Genomic DNA, 14,977 nt, shown 5'->3' with positions numbered 1-14,977 from the left:
GCCCAGGATGCAGTTGGCTTTTTGTCCTGAGAGGGCACACTGCTGGCTCATTTCCAACTTTGGGTCCACCAGAACCCCCAAGTCTTTTTCAACAGGCTGCACTCAATCCTTTCATCCTCCAGCCCATATTGGAAGTGAGCATTGCCTGTACCTTGTTGCAAGATATCTTGCATTTGGACTTGTTGAACCTCATGAAGTTCACTAGGGTCTGCTGCTCAAGCCTGTCTAGGTCCTTCTGAATGGCATCCCATCCCTCTTATGTGTTGACCACACCCCCACAGCTTGGTGGCATCAGCAAACCTGCTGAGAGGTGTGCTAGACCCCACTGTTCATGATGAAGATATTAAAGAGTATCGGTCCCAGCTCTGACCCCTGGGGGGCAACACTTGTCACTGATCTCCATCCGGACACGAAACCTTTGATCACCACTCTCTGGATTCAGTCCTGCAGCCAGTTCTTCATCCATTGAACAGTCCACCCATCAAATCCGTATCTTTCCAATTTGGAGAGAAGGATGTTGTGGAGTACTGTGTCAAAGTCTAGGTAGATGATATCAGTGGCTCTTCCCTTGTTCATTGATGCAGTGGCCCCATCATAAAAGGCCACTAGTTGGTCAGACAGGATTTGCCCCTGGTGGAGCCATGCTGGTTCTCCTGTATCACCTCCCTATCTTCCACGTGCCTCTGCACAGCTTCTGGAGGATCTGTTCCCTGATCTTTCCCGGCACAGAGGTGAGACCGATAGGACAATAGTTCCAGGGATCACCCTTTTTATCCTTCTTAAAAACGGGTGTGATGTTGTCTTCTTTCTAGTCACCAGGGACTTCACCTGATGGCTGATGACTTTTCAAATATTATTGAGATTGCCTTGGCAACTACATCAGCTAATTCCCTCAGGACTCTGGGATGCATCTCATCAGGAGCCATAAACTTGCAGATGTTCAGGATCCCCAGGCGGTGACAAAAATTATCTTTGCTTACTTCCTTTGCTTGGGAGGGATGTTGCTTTCTCGATCCCCCCTCTGCAAAACCAGGTATTTGATGGCTGTGTGGCAAGCAGTTATCAGACAAAACCAAGGGAAAAAGTTAAGTACCTCAGCATTCTCCTTATCTGTTGTTACCAGCGTGCCTGTTTCCTGGCCTCACATTGCACCAGGGGAGATTCAGGTTGGATGTTAGGAAATACTTCTTATCCGACAGAGTGGTCAGGCACTGGAAAAAGCTGCTCAGGGAAGCGGTGGAGTCACTGACACTGGAGATGTTCAAGAGACATTTAGATGATGTACTGAGTGGTTTAATGGGAAGTATTGGTGATAGGTGGATGGTTGGTCTGGATGATCTTAGAAGTCTTTTCCAACCTTGGTGATTCCATGATTCTATGAAAATTCATGGACTTCATGCCTAAAATTCCCTAATTCCTTATTTATTCCTTCAAATTCTGGTATTATTGCAGAGAGAATGTCTATAAATATGTGAAACTTGAACTTTCTGATTCTTCATGAGTACCACGGTTGAATTTTATGTAGATATGCTATTGGAACAAGGAGAGGACAAACAGGTGGAGTCAGATGCCCTACAAGTTGGCAGGTTTCTGAGTTCCAGTAGAATTGTGCCCATATGACAATTGCTTTTCACATCAGCAACTTTACTGATTTCTTAAGAATGGGGATTTCTAAGCGTAGTTTTGCCATGAGAAAGTACAAATAGTGGTTAAAAATGATATGAATTCTTATGGGTACATAATTTTATGGTTTTATTGGACTTAAGTCTTCAGAATTCCATTTGATTGTTTTATTGGCTCTGATCTCAACTGTGTTAGTTACATACATAAGCACTGTCATAATACATAAGTATTGTGTGCGTTATTTTAAAATGCTGTGGTTTGTACAACCATTAAAGAATGCTGAATGTATAAACTGTATGACTCAGTCTCAAATCAAGCTTATCTGGCAGTTTCCTTGCTTTAAAAGTCTGATTTTCTTCACAACACTATATTAAAAGGTTCAATTTAAGTTTTCAGTTTGTTTTTTCTGATCATCTTACATTAAGGTAGTGCTGGATTATTTAGAATTACAAATAGAACTTTATTTAAATGCAATGGTTTTCAGTGAAATCGTACTGCCTTTCCATTATTAAACAGTGAGATTTATACTTGGGCACTGGAACACTGAAGGTCTCTAACTCGGATGTTATAAATGTGAATGCTTCCACTAGCTAATATTTATGATTCTCTTATTTCCTAAAAGGTAACATTATTTGTTAGATACTCATAGTGAAGAGCTGAATATCCTTTTCTTTGAATGAAAGCGTAACAGTTTTCCTCTGACTGATTGTGCAGTCATGACACAACTGAGGTGAAGATCCAACTTCAAACGTTGCAAGATAAATCATTTCCACATTCTTGCTTAAGTGGCTATTTTAGTGTGGAGAAGCACATTTTCTGTTGAGTGCTAATGCCACTGTCTCCTTGACCCAAGGTCTTAACTATTCTGAGTAAAGTGAGGTTGGTAGCTGGTGTAAGAAAGAGTTTGTAAGTAAAATAGTTGCCTGGTTGAAATTTTGCATTTTCTGAACCTTTTGGGATTGTCCATTGATAAAAGCATTGATCGAACGAAATGTGCCTTATTCAAGATATTAGCAGTCATGTATTCTTGTTAGCTTTTCTTCTCTGTAGAAGCATAGAAGCAGGGCTGGAGGCAGTGGGGTCAGAACCACGCACAGGCTGCACCAGGGACCAGCAGAAAGGAAGAGCTTCTCAGCTCATTGTTATCTTGCCCAGATGCTTTGCTCTTGTTTTCAGCTATGAAATCTATTGGCATGAGTCTCTTTTTTCTCCTTTTGTGCTTTTGTCAGTTCCATGGTTTCCTCTGTTGCCACCCAGTGTGTATCCAGTGATGTCTTCCAGTATTGCTGCCCAGCCATATTTGCTGGAGTCAGGGAATGTGAGGAGAGGTCTCTGCTTCACACTGCTCTCTGCCTTACTGCTTTTGCGAGAGCATTTCTGCATCTTTAGTAGAGAGAGGCCAACTTTGGAACAACTCCTTTGTCTCCGCTGTTTCCACGTCCCAAGGAATAGCATCGTGAAGGATAAGATGGTGTTTAGCTTCAAATTAATTTCATTGTTTTTAATTCAAATAGCAGCTACAGTGAGTACTTTTAAAAGTGCATCGTGCTACTTTTTAAAGGAAATGGAAAAAACATCAGACACAAAGGCATCTGAAATGAGGCCCTTGATTCACAAAGTATTCTAAGAACACCTATTGGCAATATTGAGGAAGTGTTAAAAGTACAGCAACTCATTTAATCGTGTGTGCTTAAAAGCAGAGGGCTTAGAGAACGGGTGGAAAATGAGTTTTTCTAGGAAATAACCTAATGTGCTTCAAATGATGATAGAATCTTACAATAGGCATGTTAGTAGCGTGCATAAGAAATGTGAAGTCATGATTTAATAATGTGAAAAATGTCAGCAATAGTCAGGATGAGTAATGACAGCCCAGTGGCATTTTTTTGGCTATGACTACCAAGGGAAAAAACTGCTATTGCTCTGCAATTGACAAAGTATGGTTTTGTATGTGTGCATCTATCCATATCCATATATATATATATATATATATATTTGTTATATAATATCCTCCTTCAAGCTCCCTGTCAGTCAACTACTACTATGCTTCCTTTTTTTAATGTCAGTGCATTATAGGGCAGATCTTCAAAGCTACATATGTAAAATTTAGCTACATTAAAAGGCTTTGCTTGACTAAGAAATTCCCTACTGATTTTACAGGAATGCCCGAAGGAGTCAAACATATGGATGTGGCAAATAGCTATGTGACAGAGCACCAGGAACTGTAAAAATGTAAGTACAGTATTTAGCATCCTAAAGAGAGCTGAAATATAAAAGCAGGTATGGTGAATGTTTTGTGTACTATCTTTAAGGATGCAAAATAACTGCAGAGAAGTCACTTGAGGCCTTGTCTCCCTCCCGTTTTCAGAGTCTGACACAAAAAATAAGATTTCTCTGGGTGAGAAAACACAGTTACTTTATTTCCTTTGCAAACATCCTCAATGATACTTGCTTAGCTTCTTCATATTTTTATTATTTATGTTCAATCCTTGAATGAAAACATTTACAAAGCATCTGCATTAGTATGAAACACAGCAAAATTACCAAGTAGTCGTTGGGCACAGAATTCCAGATGCTGTCAATATGCACTGAACAGGTAAACTTCTCAGAGGAAGAGTTTGCAGTTCTCGAGGTTGCTAACGGTGGCTCGTTTGCACAATATTTTATTTTATTTTTTTAATTTTTTGTCAGTGTGAGAATAATGTAATAAAGGAGTAGCTAATGTTTCACAAAATGTTTCTGAATGTACAGAGAGTATGTAGTAATGTAGTGTTAATTTGCATAAGCCAAGCTATAAACCTTTCAATTGTTGCACAGATTTTTTATTTTTAAATTAATATTTCCTTTCAGCACTGTCCTGAGAAGGTTGAGAAAGTCTTTGAAACAAGTTCTTGCATCTTAAATTTGTGTGGATTAAGTTCAGTATAATGCTGAAGCAACATATTCTTAAATTGGAGCAGAGAGGAAGTACTCAGTTCTTCAAGTACTGAGTGCAATCAAAATATTTTTCTTTGGAAACTTTTTTTGCTTGGACTCTGAGAGTTTTGATCTCTTTGCAGAGGTTGAGGTTTGTGAGGGTAAAAATTTAGTGAATCTCGTGGCACTTAAAAGAACAATGAATTGAACATCTAGAGAAATTTGAAAATTTGTTATATTTGCCTGATTTTTTTCCCTCCAGATTTAATACATTTTGAATAACTGCTTTTCAAAAGTAAAAATCGATTTTTGTCAGTCTTCCTCCACTTAGCTTCTTGCATTCTTTCTTTCTGCTTCGCTCCACCTACATTTGCTCTTACACTGAGTGCCTGCTAATGGTTCTGTTTGCTGTCTGCCGGTGCCACTATTGCTGTGACTCTTGAAACACACCAAAGGTCACTGCCACCTTTTCCTCTGTTGTGAGCTTACATCCAGGATGATCATCTTTGCTGGCTTCAGTTGTCTAGAACTCTGTGTTTAAATTTTAGCAGATGAGCCATAAGGCTCCTGTGCGTATATATATGTGTGTGCATATATACATATTTTTCTTAACGTGGTATCCATTTCTTAGAGAATGTTTGCTTGCAAGGCACTGGAGTTTTCCTCTCATTGCATCATAGAGACTTAATATCGTTAACTTTTTTGCTGTGGGAGCAAAAAAGTGGGAGTGTCTTTGTGGCCCATGACAGAAAGAGGTGCTGTGGAGCAGGAGCTCCAAGTTTAAAGCAAAGCCTGTGCAATTGTATGGGCTCAAAGCACAGATCAGCTTGGGGAAGAAAAGATTCTTGGCTAAGAGAAATCTTCTATCTGGAGCGACTGAGACATAATTGAATGACTAAAGTATTTGTTTGATGTGTTATGGAAAATGCTCTTAGATTAGTGGAAATGCAATTTTCTTGTTAAAAAACCCCAAATTAGATGACTTCTGGATGGCTCCGAACACGCAAGGATGAAAAGATCAGCATCTCTCATGTTAAACTGATCAAAGAAACATATTCTGGATAACTTCTTGTCTGTAATTGCATTAATGTTGGAAATTTTCACTGCAGCGTATAGCTTGATTTCCATAACTTACTGTTCTTGGGACCAGTTGCCTTGGACTGACTGATCTCTGCTATGTCATAAATGAATCTACTCCACATAGGTGCTGAATGGAATTGTTTTTTAGTTACTTTAGTTTTACCTGCTGAGTAGCAGTACTTGTAGCAGGGCTAAGTTGCTGAGGGCTGGGAATCAGCTCCTCCTCCTCTACATGTTTTTTGCTACAGCCTCGGGATGAGGTTTTTCATTCCATCTTTCCAAAGATTCTTAAAAGAGCATAGATTGGCTCATTGCTTCAAAGTAATCATCTTCAGCCTTTTGAACGTAAGGCAGTTTTACAGAATGGTCAGCAAATGTTTTCTCTGCCTTCACATGGGAAAATAGCTGTGCTTTAAGATACGCAGTCACTGTTGTTATTCAGTATATGTAAGGTATTGTCCAGTGAATACCAGAGTGACTCTCTGAAGTTGCCTTTCAATATTCTTTTAAGGAAATATTTTCTATTATTGAAGTCAGCGTCAGGCATTTCCTCCTATTGCACACTGCTGCCAAGCAACTTGATTCTTCAATTAAGCTCGTGCCATCTGTTTTTAATTAAAATATTGTATTGAAGACTGTGTTATTGAAATAACTGTACTTGTTCCCAATCACATAACAAGGTACATAGTTTGCTGACATCTGCATATGGATAGGTTTGAAGCTTGTATCCTGTAATCGTTCCTGGTTAAAGAAAAGATGTGACAAAGAGTGAGCCCTCAGGAGCTACAGGCTGATGGACTAAGGGGTTGTGAAAATTCCTGTGATGGATTATTATTCAGTGCAATTGCAGCCCATTGTTTTGGTAGGTTGTCTTAAGCACACCTTGCATCTGCACAAGTTTGACACCGATTCAGAGCATACTGTTGTCAGTATTTTTAGATTTTTGGAGAGATTTTTTTGGTTCTGTTTTGATCTGATTGCCTCAGTGAGTTCTTCCAACTAGGCAGTGCTGTAAGGTGTTTCCCAATGGCAGCAAGGTAGTTTGTTTTCGGTACCGCTGTGACACTGGGTCTTATTCTTTCACTCCATGGCTTATGATTCAGAGGGAAGATTTGATAGCAGAAAATGGGAACTTTCAGGTAGTGTGTGTGTGTGTGTGTGTGTGTATAAATACTTAGCTTGTTATCCTTCCAACTGTTTTCTTACTTTTTAATTTAAAATAATGTTAAAGATAGCGTTCAGGAAATTCCATCAGTAATGAGTTGTAAAATTCATTTGCTCAATTCATGCTCAATTCAGGTGTCAGGGGAGAAGGTGACCATGTCTACATGTTGCATGTTCCAGACAGGGAGAGGGAACCATCCTGCAATATCATAAGTCTGGAAATAGCACCCAGCAGCTGAAGGAATGCAACGAGCAAATTGTTCATATAGAACAACAGAGAAATACAAACTGTAAGGAAAAGAGAAGCTCTGTTAGCTGAGTGTATTTAGGTGTAGTTTTCATCCTTCTTAGAGAAGACTCCCAATCAGCCCAATTTGTCCCTAGCCTCCCAGCTACTGAGGTTAGGAAGCTGTAGAAAGGAACATGAAAAGCTGTTAACCACTCTTCCAGTAAATGAGCTGTTGCAGATAGGTCAGAGGTAATCCAGCATTTGTTTTTCTGTTCAATTTCTTCATCTTTAATGATGTCTTTGGAGCTTGTTTCAAGTAGTTATAGGTGTAGTTCACGAATGGCCTGAAGCTTATTTTTCTTTTCTTTCTCTGAGAAATATGACCTTTAAATAACCAAACTTTCTCTACTTTGTCTTTCATTTTCGGTTTTTATTACCCTGGCCTTTTTGAGTGGGAGGTTTTGACCAACTACTTATTCTTTTAGCCTTCTAAATGTTTTGCAGTGATGACGTGTAATACCTGTAAGCCACGTGTCATGGTTTGAAAGCAATTTTACCATAGAAACTTGTTCATAATTTTTTTAATACTGTAGTGCAATCTCAGAAGTAATAATTTAAACTAAATGTGTTCTCATTTAGTTTATCCTGAAATATGTTGAATATCCAATAACGTTCCCATCCATCAAAATTCTAGAAATCTGTTGAATAGAAACTCCCATTGATTGCTACAGATATCGTAATGGGGTAAAAGTAGCAAGAGCTGAGAGAATACCTTTAAAAGGTGCAAGTCAAATAATATATTTACTGTGAAGTGTCATTACTGAATGTTTAATGTTGGACGCATGGAAGATGCAGTGGCTGAGTGACCAGTTTCTCTGGCATGTACTGATTTAGTTTCACTTGTTTGACAAAGTATACAGAAAACTCTTAGGAAGCTTACTTACTTTTTTGATATTGATAAGCTTATACTGCAGAATTAAATACAACAGCCAACCACTGTGGAACTGAAAAGTAAAGGAATTTTCTTCTGTGATGCTATCTGGAGAACGAAAAGTGGAATAAATGAAGATTTTTTTTAATCCAGTGATGCACAGGACACAGACTTTTTGACACTAAGTATGTGTTATTTACAAACTCATAAGATTCCATTGAAGCCTTTTTCAGTTGTATAACTTAGCAGTTTTATACTGGGCATTTTATTTCTATTGCAGTTCTAGAAAATAAGACTGCAAGTGGAGGACAGCAAATTCCTTGCAGCTCTGAAGCAGTAGGTTCTCTGCCTAACAAAATTATTTGCTAAAACTATGTGAAGCCAGCACAGCTCCACTCATACTGCCAAAAGAATGGTGTATAGGAGATAAAATACAGGTGTATTTGGGGGATTGTCCAAAGATTCCAGAATAGAAAACAGAAGTGATTTGAAACATAGCTTGAACACACGATTTAAAACACTCTTTATGCTTACAAGTATTGGCCTCGATTTCTTTACATTAAACATGTGCTCAGAGCTGTATTTAAGAATAGGTCCTTAGCAGTGTTTTCACTTAGCTGCTTGAAAGATTTCAGCAAGTAATTTTTTTTTTCTCCCAAGGATAAAGTTAGTGGAAACTAAGTTGTTCTGCCCATTTTAACATCCTTATTTTCTTGAGCAAACATGGTAGTGTCACTGATTTATCTTCTCATTGCTGCAGTGATAGTTGGTCTGAATTTAAAAAGTTAGCAGTTTTGGGAGACTGCCAACTTGCCTTACCTAGAAAGGTCTCAGTGGTTCTGGGGGCTTGGAGCTCTGCCCTGCCAGCTGGTCTGGAAGTGAGAGTTCCCTGTGGGCAGGGGTGATCAGGATGAAGAGAAGCCAGACATAAAGACAATTGTCTGCTGTGAGTTATCTGAGAGTCTCTTACAAATAAGGCTGGAGGCTGAGGGAGAGGGTGGGAGCTTGCAGGGACAACAACACAGGCAGGGAGTGCGAAGTGGTTTAATCACAAGCTTGTAAGTGAAGGAAAAATGGAGAGAGATCAAAGAAGAGCTACCTTTCAGTGTGTGGGTTTTGGATCTGAATTTCAGAGTTGGGGCCTGAGAGCCAGCAATGCTGAGGGAAGGGTGTGGTGGGCTTGGGTATGTGTTGTTCATTATGAAAGGTTGGTGAAAAGTGTGGTGCTAATGAAAGCATGAAATGATCAGCAGGCAAAGTTAAATAAAAGGAATAATACAATCTGTAATACCAGTAGGCTTGACACCCTGTAAAAGAACCATTGCACCTCACCTTTCCTAAACCCAATGTCATTGTGCTGGATTTAGTAAAACCCAGCATTACCTGTGTTGTCTCAGAAAGTGGCATTGAATTCTGAACAAACTGATATTTTTGTCTTCATTTCTAAAGGGTATGCAGTCTTGATTCCTCCTTCCTTCCTTCATGAAGTTACAGAGTCTCTGAGGTTTGGGATTTTGTTAGGTTAAGGTTTACTACTTTCTTTCTTAGTGTCACTGGCTGTTGTGCTTTATGAGATACCAATGAATCAGCTCCCTTGTGGTAGCACGCTGTTTCATGTATGGTTTGGTGTATATATCATATGCGTTAGGAGTGTGTCTTAACATGAGCAGGAATTTGGCTTCCCTGGCAAACTAAGTACTGGTCTGTTCCTGCATGCTCTTGTAATGATCCCCAGCTGCTTTATGGCTGAAGATGAATGTGTTAAGGATACTGCAATCTGTCTGTAATTGATTAACAAGAGTATGATGGTGAAGAAAGAATCAGAAATATTCGTATATATTACTTTAAAAAATTCTGATTTTTTCAATACTGGGGCCAGCTTAATTCACCAGTATAAATGTTGATCTCTGGTTTTTGCTGTCTGCAGAAGGTGGAAGATCATTTGGCTACTTTTTGGTATTAACGAGTACGTTTCTTGTTCGTTTGAGTCTATCAGTATAGTGGCGACTGAAGGAGATATGACTGAAGCACAAAGTAACTTGTCATGCAGTGCTGCATACCCTATTAAACTGTGCTGTGTTTTTAATTTTTATTTTTATATCTCTGTATGACAGGTTCAATTAATAGGTCCACTCCTATGTTTGAAAGTAGGCATCTACATAAATACTTCACTAAATGTGGGCTTCTGTGGAACTGCCTCCCATGACTTTGAGGAGCGCTGGTTTGGAGCTGTCCCCTCGCCTGTGAGCCGCGCAGCCTGACAAGCTGTGGTGGCTGCAGTGTATTCATGTACTTAGATTAGCAGTATCCTCTCCTGGAGCAGGCAGTCACACAAGGGCAAAGCTCAAGCAATGGAGAGTGCCTACACAGAAGATGGGCATAGCTGTTAAAATTTTGGGGAGCCTTTTAAGAGGTGTTATATTAGGCACCTGATATCTTAATAGTATGCAAAATGCCAGAATAGTTGTGACTGCAAGAAACGGTCCAAAGTACCTTAATCCTTATATTGATAACACTACTATTGGGTTACATGCTTTTAATCCCAGAGGAGTTGTCGCCTGACATTAAACTGTCCAAATAGTATTTATATCTGCTGCTGCCCTGCAAGATCACTTAACCCTGCACAGCAGTTTAAAAGTAGTTAATGACAGACCCAGCATGACTTGCCCCTTATGAATGATCACATAAGTTCGACCTGTGCTGTCATGGTTTATGGAGGAAGGCAGTTTGTCCATAGCTCGCTTCAGCCACAGCAGGTAATTTGAAATGAAATGAGACAGTTTCTACAAGCAGATTGATTTGGGAATCTTGCCTGTTCTTCCCTTTGACCCTTGACAAGTTGACACTACAAAGATTGTGACTTTAAAAAATGATTGGGTGCAAATACATTTAGGTAGATGATTTACTATGTGTTAAAGCAAGGACAGTGCGTTTAGAATGGAGCTGTGAGGGAAGGTAATTGTAAACTTTAACAACTCATGTTTTATGTTTCTGTATCTTATTAATTATCTGACCAGGCGAATCTTCTGGTAACAGAGGGCCAAGTGCATTACCTACAAAAGCCTGTATGAGATTCCATGCATTCTGCATACCAGTATTTAGAATTTGACCTATCCAGAAATCAGTATGTCTGGTTGGGAAATGCAATAGGAATACTTGCTTTGATTAGGCTGTAAGGGTTAAATCTGAAGAAAAATATCGGAACATATAGGTTTCTCAATCCAAAGATATCTTTTTTTTTTTTTATCCTTTTGTAACTGCAGTCATTCAAATACAAATACTGAAACAGCAAGATCCAGTATACGATAGGTAACTGGCAAACGCTGAAATAATGAAATGATGCCAGAAGGAGAGATAAAATCACAATTACATGACTATAAATATTTGGGTCTTGCAAAGCCTACACCCTCTTTGTTAAACATAATTATTTGGACTTTACAAGATACAACAGGAAGATTTTATTTGAGCGCTTTGTTCTGATATACATAATCAGATTTTTCCCCAAGCTATTTTGTGATTAATTATGTCATTTAAAAATAATTAACTAACATGTATTGCTTCTGAAAAATTACCTTATGGTGATCCAGGTTGGTATGTAAAGCATGCGTGTGAACACTGCCGAGAATGCATCGTATGAATTTTATGATGGTCTTAAATTGAACATTTAATTATATCACGGTCCTAGAAAGCAGAAAGTTATCTCTGTTAAGCCACTTACCACTAAATGTGCTAAGCGTGCAATTTTGAATGCATTAGACAAAGTAAATGTTTGTACAGACAAAGTTCATCTTTCTGCAGCTCTCTCTCCTGGCGTCTGTTTGAAATGCTTTGTGCAAAGCAGAATTTTGGGGATGCTTGTAAAAAAGATAAAATCTTTGGGAATTATTTAATACCCTTTTGACTGTGTCTTCAGTGAACTATGCTAAAAGTATTCTGCTGAAATGTTTCTTTATGTTGTCCATTGGGTTTAATAGACGTGCCATTTAATAAGCTCTCTACCTGTAAGGATAGACTATTTGACCTTTGTGACCTGCCAGTGGTAGACATAGTATAAGATTGCTTTGTGAAATAAAGCTGTCGGTAACATCAACAAAATAAAAAATGATCGTATTCCAATACTCTCTGCTGAGTACTATGACAGCACTGAAATATGGAATAAAATTGAAAGTAGATTAGTTTTGGGTCCTAAGTCATGTTTTGACAAGATATAAGAGAGGAGAACATATCTTTGAACTTTTAGTTTTAAAGTTTTTTAATGAAAATATTTATCATTTTGTAAGGTTCCTTCTTTCTTTATCACAACTGGGCTGTATAACCTTAAAACAATCCATTCTCTTATTGTGAGGGGTATAAATACTGTACTATCTTTTATATTAAACATCATAAAGGATACACGGTGTGAAATTGCTTGACACTTGCAAGTAAAGGAGTGTCACGTTAATAAAAAGCTTATTGGAGAGGTTGAAAAATCAGTCATTAATAAGCCACATATTTTTAAACTATGTAAAGCATGTAAATACTGCAGACAAGAAGGCAGATTTTGCCATATTTCCTTCTCTGTCTTTGAAATGCTTAAGGTCTAAAGGAACAGTGTAAGAACGGCCAGATTGCCTGTTCCGTGGTGTTGTAAACTTTAAATGATTTGAAAATGAATCCATTAATATTTTAGGTTACAGTGATTAATCAAATCAAATGAAGAGTTTATGAGGGGAGTAACGCTGATGCGATTGTGAATGCCAAATGTTATGCAGCCTGCTTTCAGTCTCTTCTGCAAACCAGGTAACTAACCTCTGCAAAATAAATATACAAGGGAATCCCTAATCACCAATGTCCAGTGTGGAAAAAAGCTATGGAGAATGGAGGGAAAAGTATGTTAAAATGATATGATGTTGTACTTTGTTATGTGATCTGCGTATTTGTTTGTGTGTCTAATAAACACAGAGCCATTTAATTTAAAATTCAAGACTATTTTTTTAAAACAGGGAACAAAAAGGTGGCAAATCCAAAAGCTAATAGAGGGAAAGTAAAAGAGAAGCTGATGCATTATGGCTGCAGCAGGGACTAAATTGATTGACACAACTCTCATAAAATGCCATTCAATTTAGTTATTCTCATTTGTCTCTTCTGCTCTTCTAAGTTCTCATTTGTTGCTCTAATACAAATGCAAGTGTTGTTATTCTTTCTTGGAATACTTTCAGGTTAGTGAAGCAGTTTGTATGACAAATATTTATTTTTGAAGATGTAGAAATTAAGTGTATTTCATGGATGAAGCCACAAGATTTTTACAAAGTATTGCCCTGTTATTCTGCAAATCAATATGTTTTCTAAACACTGTAGGTAATGCAGAATTTTTTTTACGCTGCCACATAAACAAAACTATTCATAGAAAATTGGGGAGCAGTGCATGGAAATTCTGTCTTGTGCAGTGTGAGTAGAAACACTTGTGATGGGCTTTTAGCAGAGTTTTATAATGAGGAAGATAAGATTTTAAAATGCAGGAAAATAATTTTAACAGACTATAAAAGGAACATTGTTAGGACCATCCTTAGATGGTACTTGAAGAAGGATGAAATGAAGAAAAGTAGAAAAGTTTTCAGGAAAATTTGCTTGGTCTGTATTGGGCCGAATCAAACATGAAATTCATTGGACTGTAGTATGACTTTGTTCCACAGCCTTAGTTTTGCCCTTTGTAATGCTGTGAAACCAACGTCAGTGGATTATCCTTTGGCCCTGCAGATGGTTTGAGATGATCTGTTGCTGAGTTCATTGGTGAAGGCAGTATTGTTTTACTCTCTGAATTAGGTTAATCTCCATTACTATTAATTTCTGTGATTGGAAAGTGTGCGTGTCCCTAGTAGCAACATTTTTGCCTGGGAAATGTTTTGAGCAATTCAGGATCACTTCAGCACTGACAGCCAGCCACAGCCTAGCAAGTGAGGAGGGCACAGCATCTTCAGCCCACCCTTCTTCCTGGTAATCCTGGCATGGGAGGGGAGGAGTGATCTGCTGGAGACATCAAGTGCCTGCTGGTATTTGAGGGTATCTCAGGAATAGGGCAAACTTCCTGGCGCAGGGAGGTACTCATTCTGTGTGGCAGTGGGGCCGGTGTGGCTTGGTTTGTCAGCAGCAGTGCTCAGCTGAGCTGTGGGTTTCCTTGAGCCAAAGGAACAGGTCCCCCTACTCTTCCCAAATTGTGAATCAATGCAATAATATTTCTTGTAGCACTAATCTTACATGCATATGTGTATTAAAATATATGTATCTCGCTAATAATCATATTCCTTTGGAAGCTCTTGCAATTTTACTGTGCAATGAAAACTTTATTTTAGCAACTGCTTTGGCTTCTTTTTCCTTTTTGCTTTCCTTTTCCATTTTTTTTTGTTTCCTTTTCCCTTTTTCCCCTTGCCTTTCCCCTTTCTTGATATTTCTTTGTCTTTCCTGGTATTTCCATTCTTTTGCTTTTACAAAAAGATAATAGTTGAATTTTGCATATTTAAACCTGCTTTACTACTACTTTACTACTAATCTTTTGCCTTTGGAATTAAAGCTCCTGTCTTTACAGTCTTTTCCTCAAAATCTTTAAGCTCTGTAAATTAATTTTAGAAACAGATAAAGAGTAAAGAACCCCATCCCCTTTTTTAAATTCGTTAATAATGCTATGTACATAGACATTGAGGTTCAAAAACATTGCATCAGAAGTGGCCCCTGTCGTGCTTGCAACTTACGATCAGGTTTTCAATGCCCCTAATTCTGATGTGACCAGATTGGTTTTTGTCTGGCACCAAAAGGTGGCAGCACTGTCTCCGCTGTCCTTGCACAGTCGGTCTATACTGTGTCTTCTATACATCCGAAAAAAAGTGGGGAGGTAGGGGGAGAATGTGTTAAAATGGAGACTGCATTATTGACTGCAATAGTAGTACTTAGTTAACATAAGTAATGGTATTAAATAGCTCTGCTTTCCTAATGAAGATACAGGAGTCACGCTAAGATTTGAGTGTCACATGTAGGCAATATACACAAAACTTTGGTGATTGAGC

General features: G+C 38.4%; 1 long non-coding RNA gene across 1 annotated transcript in view; it reads left to right on the top strand.

The window, feature by feature from the left end:
* The first annotated feature begins 1,828 nt into the window (after window positions 1–1,828).
* The window catches only part of LOC104912303 (uncharacterized), a 118,285-nt gene continuing 105,136 nt past the window's right edge, over window positions 1,829–14,977 (top strand). Inside the window, exon 1 of the long non-coding RNA XR_004160745.2 lies at window positions 1,829–3,852. This is a non-coding gene — a long non-coding RNA (uncharacterized LOC104912303). The remainder of the gene's footprint in view (window positions 3,853–14,977) is intronic.

This window comes from Meleagris gallopavo, chromosome 10 (assembly GCF_905368555.1).
Source record: "Meleagris gallopavo chromosome 10, MGAL_WU_HG_1.1, whole genome shotgun sequence".
Taxonomy (NCBI): Eukaryota; Metazoa; Chordata; class Aves; order Galliformes; family Phasianidae; genus Meleagris; species Meleagris gallopavo.
The sequence above is the reverse complement of the archived record's forward strand: the minus strand, read 5'-3'. Positions and strand labels throughout refer to the sequence as shown.